The sequence below is a fragment of the Lissotriton helveticus genome, chromosome 9 (genome assembly GCF_964261635.1).
Source record: "Lissotriton helveticus chromosome 9, aLisHel1.1, whole genome shotgun sequence".
NCBI classification, from domain to species: Eukaryota; Metazoa; Chordata; class Amphibia; order Caudata; family Salamandridae; genus Lissotriton; species Lissotriton helveticus.
In genome coordinates this window covers 656,290,387-656,312,838 of record NC_136070.1, presented here as the reverse complement: position 1 = coordinate 656,312,838, position 22,452 = coordinate 656,290,387, and positions in this window count along the sequence as shown.

Here is a 22,452-nt window from a genome sequence, read left to right as displayed (position 1 = left end):
TCACTCCCTAGGGGTATTAGTCTACCTTCAGTGTGCCTAGTGGCTAGAGGTGGCTATACTCTGCGTGAGTGGAAAGACATAATCTTCGCTCCCGTGGATTTTGGTTCTTCTGACCTAGGACAAGACCTCGACAGACACTACCCCCTCCATCTCCTCCAGCAGCTCACCACCCTGTCCTTGTCCCGGGTGGCAGACAGAAGCAGCGAGAGGCTGGGGACTCTAATGCACTGATTCCTACATGGATAGTGGAATCCTGGGCAGTGGTGAAGCTCAGAGAAATCAGGTTGTGCATTCCCACAAGACAAGCTGGTTCCAATGGCTCCATAGGAACACAGTGCACATCACGCACAGCTGTAGGCCTCACTTACTCTTCTGTAATTATGGGTAAGGTTACATAAATTAAGGATCAGGAGGCGGGTGGTTCACCGACGGGGGGAAACTACTGAATCCCCAAGAGAAAATGAAAACCAACCTCAGCAGCACGAATCTACTGGAGGCCCCACACTCCAGGACATTCTACAGGCAATAACAACTTCTCTGGTGGTATTAAAAACCAACATAGGCACCCTGGGACCAGACCTGGGGCTCTTGCTGGATGGCCACCACAGTTTAACAGAGTGAGTTACCATGGTGGAGAGAGAATTCGCTGAAATGCCCCCAGCTTTAACATCTGTGAATGAGTGACTCGCCACCATGGAAGCAAACGTTTGAAGGCTCGAACTGAGGGTGGAAGATGCTGAAATTAGGTTATGCCGAAACATAACAGTGGTGGGCCTACCTGAGAGAGTTGAAGGGAGCAACATGATGGCCTATTTGGAGAAATAGATGCAGGGGGTGGTGGCGATGGAGGGTTTCTTCCCGTTTTTTTGCTCTGGAATGAGCGCACAAGGAGCCGTAGAGTCCTCCGCTGCCAGGGGCCCAACTGTGTCCTGTTGTGGCCAGGTTGCTCTATTATGAAAACCCCAATCGTGTCTTGGCCGAGGTCAGGCACAAGGGAGAACTCTCAGTGGAAAACGGCGAAGTGAAAATCTTTCCGGGTTCTTGGGGGAGGTGTGACAGCATCAATCTGCTTTATTAGAAGCGAAGAAAAAAGTCAGACAGCTGAGAATCCTATATGCAATGAGGTTCCCGGCCCACCTCAGAGTGGTGACTTCCAAAGGCCCCAGATTTTTCCAGACCCCACAAGAGACCAGGAGTTGAACTGACCAACATCCTCAACCAGGTTCCAACCAGGACTCCCTGAACAGGCCAGATTTTGGCACAGGACCAAGTCCCACATCTCAGCCACTTAGTCCAAGGCCAAAGTATAACAAGAGAGACAGAAAGTAATGGGAGCAGTAGCATCAATGAGCGGCAGTGGAAGGGGACCCCCATCACCAGTAGTTGATGGGGGTGCAGGAGACTATGACTTGACCGTAGTTCCAGTATCTCTAGGGGCTCGAGCTTTGAGTTGCCTATGGTGACCCCTGGAACATTGAATGAAATCCTATGATGCAGCCGACAAGTTAGTAACCTCAGGAGAGCTTGTTTTGAGTAATTGTCCAATTAAAAACGCGGAGAGGGAGGGAAATGAACACTTACTTCCTCTCTGCCAGGGGGCATTGCTTCTCTTAATGAGTTTTGGGTTGATTGACCCGGTTGATTGGCTTAACCCCTTCAGTAGTGTGGCACATTGGTACTCCAAGAGTAATTGTGGTCCGATTGACTGTTTAGATGGGGCATTGCCTACTTTTCCTGAGGAGTGGGAGTTGTGATGATACTTCGGTATTTAGGGACCTATGAGTTGTAACCTTTTGAATTATTTGTACATGATCTCTTTTGGTGTACCAGTGTGTAGTGGTTATGTTGCTACCAGGGGGTGGGGGTTCAGAGGGTCTATCCAACAGACATATGGCTGCCCCCATGACTTACAAGTTCCTTTCTTGGAACATCATAGGTATGCACACAATGTTGAAATGTTATTAAGTGTTTTCTTATTTAAACAGAAGGGGTATTCATATCACACTCCTACAGGAAAAACACCTAACAGTTAAAGAAGGAGCAGAGCTGCAGCACAGATGGAGAGGCCAGGCATAATACACAACTTATTCAGCTTATACAAGGGATGCACTGGTTTGGATCTGAGTGGGGGTACCTTTCCAGCACACAAGAGATCTAATACATCCAGAGGGCAGGTTTGTGATAGTGAAGTGCCACATGGTAGGCCGGGACATAGTACTGGTGTATGTATATGCCTCCAATTAGTGTGGGGCGTCTTCCTGACAGGATTATTGGGTCCTCTAGCCCCTTATCTTGTCCATTCAACCATCATGGGTGGTGACTTTAACTGCATAACAGCTCCTGAGAAGGATTGCTCGTACCCTCCATTAAGGACTCACAGGCATTCAGGATGGTCCGAACCTTTGCAGACTGGCAAACTGTATGGGGGCTAATAGACTCCTGGAAGCTGAAACACTCACAGCAGCGAGATTACTCCTTTTTCTCGAGCTTAAACAAACTCCACATATGCCTAGATGCATTCCTAGGCACCCCTGATATCCATAGCTTAGAATATAACAGTGTATTTGGCCCACACAATATCGGACCATAACCCTATCCTCCTACAACGGAGCTGGGAATGACCTAGACAGCGTAACTCTGAATAGAGGTTGAAATCCGAATCTTTGGAAGATCAGATGTTCCAGGAGGTGATTACAGGCAAGATAGGGCGGTATTTCACAGAAAATAGCTGCACAGCCTCCTCTCCCCAAATGGAGTGGGACACCTTCAAGGTGGTGATAAGGGGTCAGTGCAAAGCTGAATTGATGGTAGTCTGGGGCAGCCTGATGTATGACGTGCTAGCAGCAGAACAAGACTTTCGTGAAGTGGAACTGCACACACCTGGGCACTCAGAGTTACAGCAGACCCCAGTAGACACCAAGGAGAAAGTGACAGCTCAGGTGAAAAGACTCGGGTGCTCCGATTTTAGAAAATGATAGTGGCACTCCCATGGCTGCAATACCTTTTTGTGACGCTACTAGTTTGGTTCCCTCAAGTAATGTTTCAAGCGCTAGACTACTTGATCGCTGCATTTATATTCGGCTGGGCCGAAGAAGAGGGGTGCTATCTGCACTGCAATACCCGACGACAGGAGGAGGACTGGCAGTCCCCGACTTCGAGGTATACTATCTCAACTCCAATGGTTCATACAATGGTTGGCAGGCAGACAGACCCCAGATAGTGTCATAGGACGGTTTTTTCTATGGCTTCCCAGCTTAAACATGGCACTGCTGAGAGTGGGATACCCTTCAGTCAATCACACCCAAGAATTCCAAGTGATATCTAGGTGCTGGAACAAATGTTTACATAAAACACAAAGGAAGATCTCATACCCACCTGACCTGCCCATCAATATGTTGGTGGTGCTGCCTCACGTGGACGCTGGGCCGAATTGAAGGACTGGGCCTCCGCCAGAGCAACAAAAGTGGGAGACCTGTTCAGAATGGTAGAGCTCCTTCCATTCGAGGAATTTCGCTTGGAATTCAATCTCCCACATGGCCACTATTTGCTCCATAGAGCGGTAACAGCAGCATTCCTTAAACATTGGAACACTGGTACATCAGAACCACAGCCTCATAAAGGCTGCCTATATATTGTCCTCTCTTCAGGCACCTTCAAGGTGGTCACATGTCTGTAAAGGGCGAAATGGGAGCTCTGGACCCTGGAGACTCTGTGGGCATGCTGGGAGGAAGATCTAGGTATTCCCATGCCAAAAAAGTAACTGGGAGTCTGTCCTAGACAGGACGCATTAACAAATACTTTCACATGACCGATGCTGCATGTCTGAGATGTGGGGTGTGGGAGCCGAGCTTCTACATATGATGTGGTCATGTCCCTCGCTACATAATTTCTGGGAGGAGATTATGAAAATAGTTGCTGAAGTTATAGAGAAGGAGGTCCCTTTCTCTCCTGGCCATTGCTTACAGAGCTGGTTCCCACATACCTCCAAAACTAATGTCACAAGTAGATTTCAGGATCTGGCTTTTATACCAGCAAATTGAGAAATCACCGGGAACTGGAAGACCCCTGGGGGACCCAGAGTAACCACATGGTGCAGGGAACTATAGAGATGGAAGGGAGGAGAGATGGTGAGAGAAGCAAGGAGGGGGATAGACACCCTAGATATGGCCTGAGATTTGGAGGCACTGGTGGATAGCCTCAAGGACCCAGAACGCACATCACCAAAAGCATCACCCATGGGATAGCCTGCACCTGCCACTCATTAAAGCTCAAGGCCTCAGCAGAAAGTGCCCAGTAGATCTATATACTCTATTAACCCATACAATGAATGAGACAATGGAATTTTTCATGTGAACTGTATTTTTCATCAGGGCATTCGTGGACACTGTATGATGTTTTAAAGTTAATACCACCCTTTGATGTAACTCATGGGGGGGGGCATTCAAGAAGTTTGTAAGATTAACAATGGTATGTTTGCTAAACTGCATTGTGTGACTTTGCACAATGCATGGTGGCAGAAATGACAACTGTGTTTGTACAATGCAAATGACATGAAACCCAATATAATTTGTTTTTAAAAAAAGATGCATCAACAACAGAGATGTCAATCAAGAGGCAATTAATGTCACCAAAAGACTTCCTCAGCCACTAAAATGGCCACTAGTCGAAAACAATGATTTCCCACTTACCCCTTTCCATTACCCAGTCTGGTGGCGGGAATGTATTTTGTTTCAGCTTTTAAAGTAAATTAATGGAATTCAAAATATAGTCGGTTTTAGGCTGCTAAATTATAATTTTGTGTCACATGAACTAACCTGCTTTCCAAAGTAAGGGGAAGATACTACACAAAATATTACTTTGGAAAAAGTGCTCCAGGATCCCCACATGTGGGCAGGCCTATTAAGTGCTTATGACTTCAGTTGAGATTCCTCTGAAGGAGAACTAGGATTACAGGTAAAAGACTATTTGTTAGCTATCATCACCATCCAAAGTATTAGTTCTCTAGGCCAAATGCCTCAAGCTCACACATTGCAAAGTGTTAGCGCATCGGTGAGGCCTGATTTGTATTTAACATGTATGTATTATAAGGAAAGCCCTCCCATACACACCATTGGTGCTTGCCCCAAGTAAGCCTGAGTGGAATACGCCAGAAGTTGCTGTCTGGATGCATTCATTCACTGTGTGCCTGAACGACTTTGCGGCTGTCCGAGGCGCAGCCCGGGTATGTGCCCAATCAGATTTTGCCCAGCTGTGAAGTGCCTACAAGCAGCCCAACTATTGCCACAAACACTGAAAGCAGACTGCATCACTGGATTGCACACCAGAAGCAGGCCAAGCTGAGCTGCTGACTCTCCAATATTCAGCTGACCCACCGTATGAGGGAAGATAGCCCTTGAGCCGAAGCCAGCGGCACTGGTGCCTGCTGCTGCCTCCAAAATATAGCCCCACATCTGCTCCCAGGCAAGGAGCTTTGAGTTAGCTCCTTTGCAGGTAGCACATACTTGAGAGGAGGACATGAACTGAAGAATGTAGAAGCCTACCAGAGAGCACTGCATTGGTGAGACTGAGCACACAACTCTTCCTGCGATGGGGGGTAGCATTTCACCTCTGTTTCAGAACCACACCAGAATTACCCTAACACAAGAGGAGAATGAGGGGATGTGGAGGGAGGAACAGAGGGGTGGTTATTCTCAACTTTAGGACCAGATTCTCTGACAACCTCACATTTGTATTGTGTAGAATTATGATATACAGAGTATTAAAGTACATTTCTTTTATAAAGATAAGCACTGGACTAGACAATCGACTTATATTAGAAGTACAGAAAAAACCATGAAGCAACGCGGGAGCTTTAAAGGTCCAGCGCATATACCCCCTCTTGCATACTCAGTCAAAAACCGAAATATGCGCTGTTCCTATGCCAAAGCAGGTTGATTATTATTGTATAATCTAAACCTATTACCAGCTGCCTGAAATATTTAAATTATTGGGGCAAGAGCCTCACCAACCCCATCTGGCATGCTCCATCATTAGGCTAGTGCTGCAATGCCCAGCAGCCCCTAAAAGGGGCTCCTTGCTGGAGATTTTTTCCAATTATGCCGTATGAGCCCAGTATTGTTATTAGATCTCAGGGGTTAAATGTAGATTGGTGCATATAAATAATGATTACAAATAACTAGAAATCTAATACTACGTTATTTGAAAGGGATCCTGTTAAGGATCAAATACAAAAAGAGGGGGCTGTCATGGAAATAATGTACCCCTTATTCCCCAATTAGGTAGGCATGTTTCTTGTCCATGACTGTCTGAATAGATCAATGGTAATTATTCAGGAATAAATTGTTACCTACACTTCCTAAAGGGTGTCCTATTCTGTGAAAATATAGTGGTGTTATCACACCATCACTCTTATTGTATTGTGGTTGTACTAATACCTATCAGGTGTTTATATGGAATTTCAGCATATTGCGTCTGTGAAATGCTGATCACAACTATACGTTTCTGTTTGAATGACAGTCTTGACAGAATGGGAATACAAACGAATTGATAGGTATTAGTATACACCCCTATACACTAAGAGTGTTGGTGTGTTAAGGACTGGGGGTCACTATATTTTTGTAAAATAGGGCACCCTTTAGGTAGAATAGGTAACAATTCAGTCCTGAAGAATTGCCATTGATCAATGTAGACAGTCATGGGCAAGAAATATGTCCATCTCAAAGGGGAATAAGGGATACATCATTCCCTTTACATTTCCGAATTTTGTTTTTATTCCTTAACAGGATCCCTTTCAAATTAAGTAGTTTTAGGGATTTCTAGTAAATTTTAATCATTTACATGCACAAATCTACATTTACTCCATGAGATCTAATCGCAATCATGGGCTCATATGGCATAATTGGAAAGGATCTCGGGTAAAGAGCCCATTTCAGGTGGCTTTTTGGTCATTGCAGCGCCAGCCCAACGAGTCGCTACAACAGTGATGAAGCATGCTACCTCTTGGGGTGGGTGAATGCTCTTGCGCTAATAATTTAAAAATATGAGATGGTCGAAGACGGGTTTAGATTATATAATAATAATCAACCAGCTTTGAAATAGGAACAGCAACTCTTTTGGTTTTGACTGATTTTAATCAAGTTATGCACCATTGAGTGTTTATGGAGTCCTGCCTTTGCTGTACCTCCACCCTAATTTCCCTGAGAAGCATGTAACAGCTCTCTTTGGCTCCCACTGAGAGTCACATGCTGCAGATCTTGTACTTGGCCCAGTGTGCAGAGCCATATATTAGGATGCACCCTGGAACATCAAAGTGAACTGACCCCTTTCCCCAAAGCTGAGGTCAAGTAGACCCTGCATGCCCCGTGATTCCTGAATAAGGTCTGACTGTATCAATACTAGTGGTATTGTGATTACTATTGGCATTACTGTACATATAGTAATATTACTGTTGGTTGAAAAATAGTATTGATAGCACATTTTTGTATTGCTGTAATTGTTAGCAATCAATCATTCAGTAGAGTTGTAGAGCATTTTCTGTCACCAGTTAGGGTATCCAGACGCCTGCATGGCCCCGTTCATTAGGCGAATGGCCAGGTCTTCAGGGACTTTCAGAACTCTAAAAGAGATTTGGAGGTTTCATGTCTTCGCTGCTTGGTAGAAGGGGCAATCTCTGCATCTGCTATGTCAAATGCGGGGTGAGGGTTAGAGAAAGGGGAAAAAAAGCGGAGGTGTCTGGTGGGAAGATGGAAGTGCAGGTGGTGGTTCAAGGTGGCAGGTCCACAGTTGTGTAGAGCCTTGTATGCATGAGTTAGGAGCTTGAACTGGCATCTTTTCTGTACAGGGAGCAAGTGGAGTTCCTTGATGTAGGGGGTGATGTGGGTTTGTCTAAGGAGATACAGGACGAGTCTGGCTGAGGTGTTCTGTATTGGCTGTAGCAGGAGGTGAGCTGAGATCCCTGTGTAGAGAGCGTTGCCCTAGTACCGTCGGCTGAAGATGAGGGACATGGTTATGGCGTGCCTTGAGCTTACGGATAGTTAATTGAAATCTTATGAAGCATGCAAAGGATGAAGAAGCAGGAGGAGGGGATAAAGTTGACCTGAGTTGTCATGGTTAGCTTGTTGTCAAGAACGATGCATGGTCAGTGGGGGTAGGAGTCGGACCGAGTTCTAAGGGCCACTAGGATGCGTCCTATGTGGAGCTCTTGTGTCCGAAAATCAGAAGCTCTGCCTTGTCGGTGTTGAGCTTTAGGGAGTTGTCCTCCATCCAGTTGTCGATGTCTGTCATGCAATTGCGAAAGTTGGCCTTAGTGTTAGCGGTGTCTTCAGATAAGGAGAGAATGAGCTGTGTGTCGTCGGCGTAGGATATGATGTTGAGTCCATGGGATTTGGCGATGCTGGCCAGAGGTGTCATATCAGTGCTGAAGAAGGTGGGGCTGAGCATGGATCCTAGGGTGCTCTACAGATGATTTGCTTGGGTTCGAAGGTGAAGGTAGCCTTTTTTGCTTTCTTCTAGTGAATAGCTATGTCGTGCAGCGTTGTGATGAGTGTGTGGTGGGAGACTGTCTTGAGGGCTGCAAAGACGACTAGGAGAATCAGAGACACAGTCTCTCTTCGGTCGAGTAAGGTTCAGATGGCATTGGTAGCAGCAATGAGGACTGTCTTGGTGCTGTAGTTGCTGTGAAATCCATATTAGGAGTCAAGTAGGAAGTTTAATTCCAGATATGAAAAGACTTTTTGATTGGTGTTTTTTTCTATTACTTTGACAGGCTGGGAACAGGGAGATTGATTGGTAGAGGTTGAGTTCAATGGGGTCTGCTGATGACTTCTTTAGCAGGGCGCTGACTTCTGCATGTTCCCAGTCCTTGGGAAAGGTGGCCATGACAACTGAGGTGTTAAATAAGGTGATTAGTGTGTGGCTGATTCTGGCTTTGCCTAGGTTGAAGATGTGGTGACAGCATGGTTGGTTGAGGCCCCTGAGTGGACCGAGTTCATGATGGAGGCGGTGCCCTGTGGGGTGATCCAGCTCCATTCAGTAAGTTGGATGTCTTTGGTGGCAGCGGGGTCATTGTGTTGCTTAAAGATGTCAGTGACCTTGGGCTGGGGTTTGAGGTTTCTGTAGTTGTTGGCAATCTGGTCATGGAAGAAGTTTGCAAGGGTGTTGTAGAGTTCCTGTGAGGGGATAATGTTGTTTGTTACAGCTGAGCGGTTGGATAATTCTTTATTATTATTATTTATTTTTGTAGAGCGCGTAGTCACCAGGAGGTATCCCAGCGCTGGTGGACCCTATCTCCTAAGTTCAGTGGGCCAGGGGGGAACGTGAGGGAAGGGGGCAGACAGAAGTTTGACAATGTTAAAGAGTTCTTTGCTTTTACTGAAGCTTGATTTGATGCATGAAGCTAAGGCCTTTTTCTTTAATTCTTACAACTGTCTGTGGTAGAGGTTGAAGGTTGTCTTGAAGACGGTCTTGGTCGTTTCCTTGCTAGTGCGCCATCTCCTTTCCAGCTGTTTTCAATGTCATTTAGCGGTTCTGAGGTCTTCAGTGTACCAGCTATCCTGGGTGGTGGACTTACTGTAGGTGTTGTTGCCGATGAGAGCGACGCTGTTGGTGGATTTGATGATCCAACTGTTGACGTTTCTGACATTCTGGTCTAGGTTGTTGGATGAGGTGGGGAGGGTGGTGGTGAGGGCATTGATCCATGTGTCCTTTGAGACTTTACTCTAGCTGTGGTGAGGGGCGTGAGCTGGTGATGTTGAAGTGGAAAATGGAGTGGTCGATTTAGGTGAGTAATGTGGTGTGACTGTACCTGATGCAGTCACTTGCAGTGAAGATGGGGTCCAGCAAGTGGCCTGCACTATGCGTGGGGTCATGGAAGAGTTGGGTGAGTCAGATGTTGTTCATGCTGTTGAGAAGGTTGGTAGTGTTGATGTCATTGTGGTCCCTGAGATGGAAGTTCAGGTTGCCGAGGAAAATATAGTTGCTGGAATCTATGGGGGGGCGATGAAGTTGCAGAAGGCTGGTCCTGGTCCTACAGGATTGTAGGGCAGGATGCCCCTGATGAGGCTTTTGCTGTCTGTTATAAGTCAGACGATGTAGTGTTCAAAGGATAGGGTGATTTCATTGATAGTGCATTGGATGGATTCCTTGTATAGTGTTGATCCCTTGAATGCTTTGGGTAATGCAATGGTGAGGTCGGGAGCAGAAGTGGGGTTGAGCTTGGTCCCCGTGAGGAAGAGGATGTTGGGTCTGAGGGTGTAGATGAGGTCCCAAATCTCGGTGGTGTGTTTGCATAATGATCACGTGTTGAGAAGGGCACATGCAAGTTGGTGTTTTTGCTTAGGCGGTGTCTGTGGTGTGCTTGTGGTGGGACTGGGCGGTGGGCTGATGTGTATGCTGTGGCAGGTGAAGTGGCAGTAGTTGCAGGTGAAATATCCTACCTTGGAGTGTGGGTTGGAATGGGGCAGTGTTTATTGCGTGATTAAATCAAAAAGAGACTAGCTCAAGTTACTTTAGGGGAGGGGGAAGACTCTGATATGTTTTGTCACGGAGTGTGAACACCCAGCAGGTGTGTTCAAAAAGCCCTCACCCACCAACCTAGTTGGTGGCATGCTTCATCATCGGGCCCACCCAGTGGCACCTAGCGTGCCCCGGGTGTGCTTCAACGCCTGACTACAGCGGAGCTGGTATTTTACTGAGTGTGCGGTGAAGATAGTTAAGGAAGTGATGTTAAAACGGCTGAACGGGGGTCCCAGTACCCGAAGGTAAAATTAGACTTTAATACCTGGGCCTCCGTCAGCGGTTAAAAATAAGGCAAGGGGATGTAAGAGGCGAGTTACGACCTCTCACATCCAATGGGTCAACATGTTTCAGCCAGTGCCTTATGACTAGACTGGCTTTCTTCAGGACCTAAAATAAGTGAGTGCAAATTACCTAGTGGGGGTGTAGGGGAGACTATGTGTCTACACGCCCTAAAGTGTATCTACGTGTGAGAGGGGGATTCCCTTCTCAAGACCACGCAAGTTATTTGCTCAGTCTGACCTCAAGGTTGGGAGGTGGCAAAGGCTTGACCAGTACTTCTGGGTTGAGCCTGCTCTGGACCTGTAGTGCCTCCTTCGCATACCGGTATGCGAAGGAGGCACTACAGGTCCAGAGCAGGCTCAACCCAGAAGTACTGGTCAAGCCTTTGCCACCTCCCAACCTTGAGGTCAGACTGAGCAAATAACTTGCGTGGTCTTGAGAAGGGAATCCCCCTCTCACACGTAGATACACTTTAGGGCGTGTAGACACATAGTCTCCCCTACACCCCCACTAGGTAATTTGCACTCACTTATTTTAGGTCCTGAAGAAAGCCAGTCTAGTCATAAGGCACTGGCTGAAACATGTTGACCCATTGGATGTGAGAGGTCGTAACTCGCCTCTTACATCCCCTTGCCTTATTTTTAACCGCTGACGGAGGCCCAGGTATTAAAGTCTAATTTTACCTTCGGGTACTGGGACCCCCGTTCAGCCGTTTTAACATCACTTCCTTAACTATCTTCACCGCACACTCAGTAAAATACCAGCTCCGCTGTAGTCAGGCGTTGAAGCACACCCGGGGCACGCTAGGTGCCACTGGGTGGGCCCGATGATGAAGCATGCCACCAACTAGGTTGGTGGGTGAGGGCTTTTTGAACACACCTGCTGGGTGTTCACACTCCGTGACAAAACATATCAGAGTCTTCCCCCTCCCCTAAAGTAACTTGAGCTAGTCTCTTTTTGATTTAATCATATATTAACCGGGGACTTGGACTAGCTTTCTGGTCCTACCTCTCTCTCTTGATTACGCAGCAGTGTTTATTGCGGCATCCGAGGTTGAGGGTGTAGAGCTCAGCGATGGTATACCAGTGGGGGCACTGGGTACGGTCCAGGCACAGACAGGTTTGTTTCTGGGGCACCTTTGACATGCCAGTGACTCTCCCGTTGTGCGGTTGCATTGTGGCCTGCATTAAGTAGGTCCTGGGGTGGGTGAGGCTTCTGTTGGCGAGAAGAACGGTGATCAGGAAAACCCGGACTGGGGCGGTGTCACTGGATCAGGCTGGAACAAGCAAGAACTGGAGGCCAGAGGCAATTAGCAGGCTGAGTGCCAGTATGGCTGTTATGTTTAAAATTGGTATCATGAATATTCATGGCCTTTCTTTAATCTGCTACTATTACTATTACGATTGCTTTCGCGTTATGACTAACCAGTTCAATTAAATTCAATAAATCTTTATTCGGATAACAAAGTATCCATAAAAGTACAAGTCAGAAAAAAGAAACAATTTTAAAAGAAACAACATAGGATCACATGGTACATACAAATTCATAAATCGAGCATAGTCTGTCTAGCTCGGACGGCTATACGCAAAAACGTGCTTGTGCGAAATATGAGTTCAACATCCATAGTTAAAATCATTAGATATGCATTTTCCAAGCTAATAGGTATGATTTTTTTTAAATACGGAGTTAAAAACAATTCAATGTATTTCATATAAAATGTACAAAAAAATAAAAAGTGCAGAGCAGATTGGCGGCTCAGTCCATCACACGGGCAAGGGAGGGAATCAAGATCTTTCTGATGGCCAAGGGGAAAACAAAGTACAAATTTGATTGATCCTGCCCTTAAGCGGAACTAACCAGTTATCTACCAGTTCTAGATAAAAAGGCCTATTTTGTCCCAACATAATTCTGAAACCCCCAAAATGTCCATCTCCACTCCCCTGTGAAACAAGTAGCGTCCGCCATCAGACTGACAATGGCCTAGATTCATCAACCTAAATTGCGCTCGCAATAGCTGCGAAACAGCTATTGCGATTGCAATTACGGTTCCCGCAAAGCAAAATTACAGTAAATTGCAAATTCGCAAAAATAAATTCGCAGAATAAATGTGGAACCCCCATAGCGAATCGGTAACCGTGAATTTCCACAAATTCTGCGAATTTATTTGCGAATTCGCAAATAAATCGCAAATCCAATTCATCAAACATCGCAAATTGCAAAAAACCACAAAATCGCTAAATGCGAGTCGCAATTTAAGGAGAAGTCAAACCAGGTGGTAACCACGAAGTTCAATCAGAAAAAAGAAGAAAAAAAATTGTCAAACCGGAAAAATGGGCGGAGCAAAACAAACACACTTAAGGAGACACAGTAGGAGCATGAGGACTTTCACAATGCCAGGTCTATACATCATGGCACGGCGGCTGAGGCTCCAGGCTGCAGCCCGGAACCAACGCAGGATCCAGGAGCGCATCTTCCGGCTGCAGATAGCACTCCTGGGCCAGACTGAAGAGGAGATATACTCCAAATACAGGCTGAATGGGGCAATGATAACCAAGCTCATCCGAGACCTTGACCCCCTGATGCAGCACCTAACAAGGAGGACCAATGCCGTGCCCACCCATGTCTAGGTCCACCTCCTGGCCTCCGGAAGCTTCTAGGGGATAGTTGCAGTTGCAGGGGGGATCTCCCAGACCACACTGTCACGCTGCCTACGGAGTTTCCTGGACGCCATGCTGAGCCGGATACACCATTACATAACCTTCCCAACCACCCAACAGGACTTAAATCAAACAAAGCTTCACTTCTATAACATTGCGCAATTCCCCCATGTAATTGGATGCATTGACTGTACCCACATCCACATGTGCCCACCCGCTGGGACCGAATACATGTACCGGAACCGCAAGTACTACCACTCACTCAACATCCAGATGGTCTGCAATGCAAAGACAATCATCACCGACATAGTGGCCCAATACCCGGGAAGCATGCATGATTCTTTCATATTCAGGCACAGCGGCATACACACCCGCTTGGCCAGGGGTGACTTTGGCGAAGGACACCTTCTAGGTAAGTACACATGCCCACATACAGTACGTCAAGCCCATGTAGCTGCACATGACAGGCACTGACCCCCTGCTCCTTTGCTTCAGGTGACAGCGCCTATGGCCTCCATGAGTACCTCCTCACCCCATACCTCAACCTTGCCTCACCACAGGAACGGCGTTACAATGCTGCGCACATTCAAACCAGGAATGTCATTGAACGGACATTTGGGATGTTAAAGAGCCGATTCCGCACCCTACATAAGACTGGTGGGGCCCTCAAATACCAGCCTGAGGTCTGCTGCCGCATCGTGGCGTGTGTGCCATACTCCACAATATTGCTATCAAGCGGAGGATACCTGTGGAATTCTGGCAGTGAGTCGGAGGGGGACAACCGCCTACCCGCACATGTGCTTCATGCACGCGGGGAGAATCCCGCTGAAGGACACAGGCGCCGCAACAACATCACACTGAATTATTTCTAGTGCACCCATACCCCTCACACAACAATGCACTCATGCATGCCAAATGAAATAATGACATGAGTAGGATTTGCGTTTGAAATAAATTCTTATAATTATGTAAACAGGATCTTTCATTTACTTTTTGTGTTCAGAAAACATGAAAACTGTATTACGTCATACAGCCCCATGATTGCGAAGCAGGTGTGCTTGTTACTTCAGCATGGCACTGCTGCTAATGGTCAGTCAATCACTGGTGCCTCCGGCCGGACGCGCCCTGTATTCTCTCCACATCCACCTCACCAGTATCGGGCCGAGATGCTGCACTGGGCCTGGTACTGTGGCGTTGTTCTTGTACCACCGACAGGGACAGGCTGCTCAGACTGGATGTGCCCTCACTGGCATCAGAACCCCACCCCCATTGCATGGGCATGGCTACACACCTGCTGGTTTTGGACAGCGGTTGTGACCTTTTCCAACGTCCTAGCAACATCCTGGCAGTATTGCACCATCTGGATCTGCATTGCCAGGGACCGGCGTGACAGTTGGGATGTCGCATTCCCGATCAGGTGGTTTGACCTGGTATAAGCTGATAGCCGGGTCAGCAGCTGGCGGTTGTGGTACTGAAATTCTGGACCCGTGTCATAAACATCGTCGTATCATGACGATTTTGGTATCAGCAGACTGAGAATGACGAGTATACTATATACAAGCATTTTTCGTTGTATTCGAGTGGCGAGACCACCCTGAAATCAGGGATTCTGTCCTGAACCCCCGGGTTCCATTTTGTGCATGGCAGCCATCTTGTGGTTGCCCTCACATAGGCCGATGACTAAGGCCGAATGAATCTTTTTGGGACACGTACACCTTTTGCTGACTTCTGTGTGACCTGGGCAAGCTGACTCCACTGCCCGAAGTCAAACCTGTTCGGCCTGTTTTAGTCCCAGTGGCCGATCGAGATAGGGATCAAGGCACAACATACCATAAACCCTTCATTGCACACAACTATGTCTAATCTTACTCACACATGTCTCTGTTCCTTTCTTTGTGGCCTGCTTTACGATGAGGAGGTGCCCAATTTTATAAGGGGTCCGTCCGATATCTGATGAAAAGTGTTGGGCCTTGCCGGGTAATTGATTATGGGCTGGACAAACTGAAAATGGGCTTGTCATCATGAATCTGCTTTTCTTTGTCGTAGAAATATGTGAATGGTCAACTGTAAAATAAAGAATGTTTGCCTAAAGCATAATATTTTGTATAAAAAGGGATGGCTGGCTTTGTAGTGTTGAGCAGTCTCCTGAGAATATACACTGTGTTGTACTTCTAGGATACCTGTTACTGGCTGCAGCCAATAAATTTGATCTTTGAAGTCACCAAGAAGTCGCTGCGTTTCTGTAGTCTGAGACAGGAGAACTCGAAGTCTTTGGGTGTGTTTCCTGGCACAGCTGGGTTCTTAAAAACCCAGTACTTCACTTGGCGCCCAACATGGGGCGATTTCAGCGGTACCGGTTCAAGCCAGAGGTTCGTGAGGAGCTTCGTGTGAAATTCCGGAGGAAGGCCAACCACTTCATCGACCCCTGTATGTCGTCGTAGTCCGAAAGTCTTTGCTGCGAGGTTCCCCGCTTCCCAACGGCTACGAAGGACTGCTGCCCTGACTATCGCCCTGTCTTGGACCTCTTGATGATTTGGAGAGCGAAACGATAGACGAGGCTTCTGGTGACATCATCGATACCTCAGTTAAATATGAGTGGAGCGTCTCCCAGTCCTTAGTTTTGTTTTTGGATATCCCCTTGGGATCTTTGATTTGGAACTTGCGAGTACCAAAGCCGAAGGACTCGTGTATTCACGAGAATATCGTATTCGATAATCCTTTGAAGTTTGAAGCTAGACTAGAGAGCGAAGATGCCTGGTCTTAGCAGACTTGGAAATTTGTTTTGTCTTGGTTGCAATAGGGATTCCCGATTGGAGGACTCGTGTCCGGTTCCTCCGATTGGAACTCCAACCTATGAGCTTTATGTGAAGCATGGCATGGGCCCCATCACATATAATGAAGTATGGATCCGATACACCAGGAAGGATGGTGTTCTAAAGTGGCCCTAATATGGTAGTTTTGACACAGAAATCTTAGACAATCTAGAACTTAGACTTTTTAAGAAGAAAGCCCGGCCGGCGATGTTTGACTCTTTCCGCCTATGGCGAAAGGAAGCCAAACAGAAAGAAATTAAATTAGCAAAGAGGAATAAAAGAGAAAAGGGTATCTCGATAATGCAAGCTGCTATGCAGTATAAAGATAACGAAGAGGAATAAGCAAGCGAGCAGTTGCACAGGCAACGTAAACTGGCACTTGATAAATGCTATCCAGTTTTGTCACCCCTCCAGCAAGATGTAACAAAAGAACTTGAGAAAGACCCTCTGTCACATTTATTGAGTTCACCACCCCCCTATGCGCAGAGTGCTACTGCACCTCCGCAACCTTTAGTTGTACAACCTCCGGTTGTTGTGCCTCAGGTTCTTCCACAGCCGCCAGCTGCTCTTTAGTTGGCTCCTACTGCCACGGCGCAGCCCCCTCAAGGGCCGCCGACTTTGCTACCTGCTCCGCCTTTACTCCCTACAACTTTGCCAACTGCATCCGCTACCTTTTCTGATGTTCCTCCTGATACTGCCTCTGCGTCTGCATCTGCGTCTGCCCTGCCTCACTCTGTTTTTCCTCCTGTTCTTTCATCGACTTCTCCTTCTGTTCGTCAGAGAATGACTGATACTGTTGCTAGTCTCCTATCTCCCCTCTTTGGGGCAGCAAGTATGACCCCTGTTTCAACGCGCAAACAGTTGCGTAGTCAACTTCCCGACTCTAGAGAGCGGGAAACATTGGATTATTTGGCACATAAATGGGTTACTGACCCCACAAGATATGAGCTAGAGTCTGTTATGAATGTCTTCCATCAGTGGGAAGCACCAAAGCAGAGATATGTTTTCGATAAAATGTGTGCCTTTCTTTGTGAGGATTTGGAGGATGATGTTGAGAGAGCAGTTGCGACATTGTTGTCATTTAGGACTGAGGCTATCTCTCGGTTGTTGTTTGAACCTGATCCCCTTGTTAGGAGAAAAGCGAGACAATATCCAATGAGAGAGGTTCCTCCAGTATGGAAGGAAGAAGTACCTGCTGGTGCAAATAATAACCCCCCAGCTGTGCCAGCACATTTTCAGCGTGTTTGGGTACATGTTTCATGGAAGCGAGCTGAAGTTTTGGCTCTTAAACAGACTTTACCTGACCCTCGTAAAAATCCTGCAGGGTATTATAAGGAATTATCACTGACCACAGACTCATGTGTTATGAATTTAGCTGATATAGACATGATGTTTGGAAATGTGGTTCCACAGCCTTTATGGGGTTTAATTCGTCATACAGATCATGCGCAAGAGTTAGGTGACACCTGGGTTAATATCGCTGCTGCAGATGGCCGTCAAGTTGGTGGTGCTAAACCTGAGCCTTTAGTAGCAGAACTCCCTGGTAAGATCGTTACTTACATGAATGCCTGCTATGCGAGTGAATTGGGACAAATTGTCTGCATGTAAGCAGAAGAAAGAGGAAACCGTGTCTGATTTCTTCACTAGGTTTGAGGAAACGTTTATCGACCACAGTGGTCAAGATATGAGTACAGAAGGTGGTCAACGATTGTTCGTTGACAAGTTTGTGCACAATTTGCTTCCTGAGTTGTGTAAGAAATTGAAAGATTCAGAGAGTTCCTGGGCCGTTTCCTCTTCAGCACAGATATTGGCTACTGCACAGTATTATGAAAATAGAGACAAGGACGAGAAGGATAGAGCAGACAAGAAAACTAAAGAATTGAAGACGAAGGTTCTTTTACAACAAGCGTATCCGCCTCGTAATGGTCAGCGTGATTATCAGCAACCTCAGCAGTTTCAGAGAAACTCGCAAAGGTTCCAGTTTTCTCAACCACGTTTTCCTGTAGGCCCTAATCAGTGTGCATACTGTAAAGAAGAGGGTCATTTTAAAAGTAGCTGTCCTGTTTTGTTACAGCGTATGAATGGTGTTCCTAGCGCAAGAGGTCGAGGTGTTCCACAAGCATCTAGAGGTAGAGGACGTGGAGGTTTCCCCCAGAACGCACGTTCCTTTCCTCCACAAAATTCAATGAATAGTTTTGATCAACTGAATAACGCGTCTGGTAGGACGACTCAGTAATATGCTGATGACTATTATGCAGAAGGTGAGAATATGGAAGGTGATGATTGCTAGGACAGCCATAGACAAAGAGAGGCAGTTGTTTCAGTTCCAGTAGATCAGAGTGGACCTTATGTTGAGGTGATTACATCAGGTGTGTCAGAACCTTTTCTGTTGGATACTGGTGCTACAAAGAGTTCTATTATGCACTCTAAACTCCCTGGCGCACCTTTGTCTGGCGAAATGAATGTTTCAGTAGGTTTTTCTGGCGCCCCGGTTAGGAGCCCGATTTCTAGTCCTATGTCTCTGTCTGTTGGACCTTGTGAATTCGATGCACCCCTTATTCTGACGACAGGTTGTGGTGAGAATTTGCTAGGATTGGATCTGTTAAAAAGATTGTACGTGACATTATATTGTTCACCTTCAGGAGTACAACTCACATTGGGTAAGAAAGTGGTCTCCCCGATGTATTTATCGAAAGATAAACTTCCGGCAGAATTGTTCTCTCTTCCTGATACTATTTGGGCTACTGGTCCTAATGATGTGGGTCTTTTGGAGATACCGCCATATGTCGTGACATTGAAAGCGAATGTTAAAATGCCACGTACTCCCCAATACAAGATCTCTAGTGAAGGTGAAAAGGCGTTGCTAGCGATCATTCATGACTTGATTGAAAAAGATGTAATTGAAGAAACAAGAGGTAACGTTTGCAATAGCCCTATTCTGCCTGTCCTGAAACGAACTGACTCTTCCCAGCCACCTGTTTACAGGTTTGTGATTGATCTTAGGGAGGTGAATATAATAGTTGTGCCACAGTTTCCAGTTGTTCCCGATATCACTGCCTTAATAACAATGATTCCAGCTTCCGCCACTTGGTTCTCGGTGATTAACCTGAAAAATGCCTTTTTCAGCATCCCGATTGCCGAAGAGAGTAGAGATATTTTCGGCTTCTGTTTAGGAGGACAAAGCTTCCGGTTCAAGCGTGCTCCCCAAGGCTATTGTGAGAGTCCATCAATATATAGTCAGGCGTTGAAGACACAGCTTGATACGATTGTTTTACCTGGTGGTGCTGCTCTTATCCAGTACGTCGACGATTTATTAGTCGCTGCAGATACTGAGGAAATTTGTAAAGAAGCAACGTTGTCGTTGTTGCATCATTTGTCTGACTTGCATCATAAAGTGTCTCTTTCTAAATTACAGTATTGTCGACAAGAAGTGACCTGCTTAGGTCATCTCTTATCGAAGGAGGGAAGAAGATTGACCCCAGAAAGAATTCAGGCAATTGCAAAAATGAGTGTGCCAATTACACAGAGAGAAGTGCGTGCTTTCCTGGGTATCACGTCATATTGCAGACAATGGATACCAAATTCTTCCTTGCTGGCCAAACCTTTAGTGGCATTAACCTGTAAAGATACGCCTAATCCCCTTCCGTGGTCTGAAGATTGTCAGAAAAGTTTTTCCGAATTGCGTAGTGCGTTGTGTTCAGCTCCTGTGTTGGGTACCCCCGACTACAGTAAGCCCTTTACACTGTATGTCCATGAGAAAGAAGGTTGCGCGTTGTCAGTGTTGACACAGTCTTTTGGGGACAAGCAACGTCCATGCGCATATTTTTCGTCGACTTTGGATCCGGTAGCTAGAGCGCTGCCAAGTTGCTTGAGAGCCACAGCGGCAGCAGCTGTTTCTATTCGACAATCCGCTGGTTTAGTGATGAATAATATGTTGATTGTAATGGTTCCACATGCAGTGGATACTTTGTTAAACAGGACCAAGACACAGCACTTAACTAGTGCTCGATTGTCAGGTTATGAGTTGACACTTTTAGCGAGTCATGTGCACATAAAGAGATGCAACACGTTGAATCCAGCTATGTTGTTGCCGATTGTAGCAGAGACAGATGATTTTGAGCAGCATGATTGCCTTTTTAGGACAGAAGATGAAACAAAAGGGAGAATAGATCTTAAGGACACTCCTCTTGTGGAGTGTGATGGTACCTTATGGGTGGATGGTTCATGCTTCAAGCTTCCGAATGGTGATACGACTGCGGCATATGCTGTCACGACTTTGCATACGATTGTTGAAGCTGCACGCATCCCACATAATTCAGCTCAAGCAGCAGAGTTGATTGCACTTACAAGGGCGTGTGTGTCATCAAAAGGAATGAAAGTGACCATATATACTGACAGCCAGTATGCATTTGGTGTGGCTCATAGTTTTGGACGATTGTGGAAAGAACGTGGGTTTTTGACTTCGCAGGGAGCCAAGATACAGCATGGTCAGTTGGTGAATGAGCTTCTTGAGTCACTTACTTTGCCGTTACAAGTTGCGATTGTGAAATGCAGCGCACATAAGAAGGTTACTGATGATGTTGGTCGTGGCAATGCATTTGCTGATGAAGTCGCGAGAGAAACAGCAAGGGATGTGATGAGTCGAATCTATGTTGCAGGCCCTGCGAGATGGGTTGGTGACATTGGAATGTGTGAAGATACGAATGAGAGTGTGAAGTCTATTCAAGCTGAAGCTACAGAGAAAGAGTTGAGTGTGTGGAGAGAGAGTACGGGTAAAGTGGATGCAAATGGTTGTTGGGTTGAATTGTCAGAACATCAGCGATGGTTGTTACCCGATGCATATGTGCTTGCAGTGGTTACAATGGCCCATGGGATGGCTCACATCAGTGTGAAAGGGATTTGTAAGTTGTTGGCTCCATTATGGCAAAATGCTGGAATTCCCAAGTGTGCAGAGAATGTGGTCAAGAATTGCATGGTGTGCTTGAAATACAATCCTGGTAGGGGAACTCCAACTCCAGCTGGTCATTTTACCCCTCCAACGTATCCGTTCGAGGTTTTGCAGCTAGATTTCATCCACATGGAGAGGTGCAACAACTTGAAATACGTACTCGTTGTTGTTTGTGCCTTTTCGAGATGGGTAGAAGCATACCCCCTGAAAGACAATACTGCCCTATCCACAGCTAAAGCCCTTGTCAAAGAGTTTTTCCCTAGGTTCGGCTTACCGAGAATGGTCTGGAGTGATAATGGGAGTGAATTTGTGGGTCGAGTGATGAAGAGAGTATGTGAAGGGCTAGGTATACGCCAAAAGTTTCACGCTGCAAATCACCCCCAATCAGCTGGACTAGTAGAGTGCTATAATGGCACGTTAAAACTGAAATTGGCCAAGATACAAGCGAGCTCTGGTCTTAAATGGCCTGATGCTTTGACCCTAGCACTTCTATCGACAAGAATGATTGTGCATTCACGAGTGGGACTTAGTCCATACGAAATTGTGTTCGGTCGCCCGGCCAACATATGGGGAGTACCGAGGCCGACGAAGTTCAGCGAGATTGAACACCCTGTACTGCTTGATTACTTGTATGATTTGACGGCTAAATTGCGTGTTTTACACCAACAGGTTCACGATACTCTGCCTCAGGACTCTGAATATCCAGGACACGCTATTGATCCTAGTTCGTGGGTGCTGGTCAAAAACTTCCAGCGGACAAAGAATGATCAGCCCCGTTGGACCGGCCCCCACCTAGTCCTTTTGTCAACGAGATCAGCCGTGCGAGTGGAAGGGAAGAAGAACTGGATCCACGGCGTACACTGTAAGAGGGTCCCTTTGCCTCTGCCGTACGACCGGTGGGTCCAGGAGGGTATTGCTGACTCTGAGACTGAGACTGTGCCTCGTTTTCTGACTTTCAGCAATGCACGTGTAAAAGGGACGAACTCTGAGCGTGAAAGCGACGATCTTCTGCAAGAAGCCGTGCCATCTTCAGTTCGATTGGACACTACTGAGCCTGACCTATTGTTTCGTGATGAGACATTACCAGGAAAAAGCCGTTATATTTTGAGGCCGAGAACTATGGACAAATAAATAAAAATTCTTTTTCTTTGCTATTTTTGAAAGTGCGGCTCTCTCATCTGGGAAACTTTTTTGATTTTTGTTTTTCGAACCACCATCCGGGCTCAGCTGTAGGGTCGCG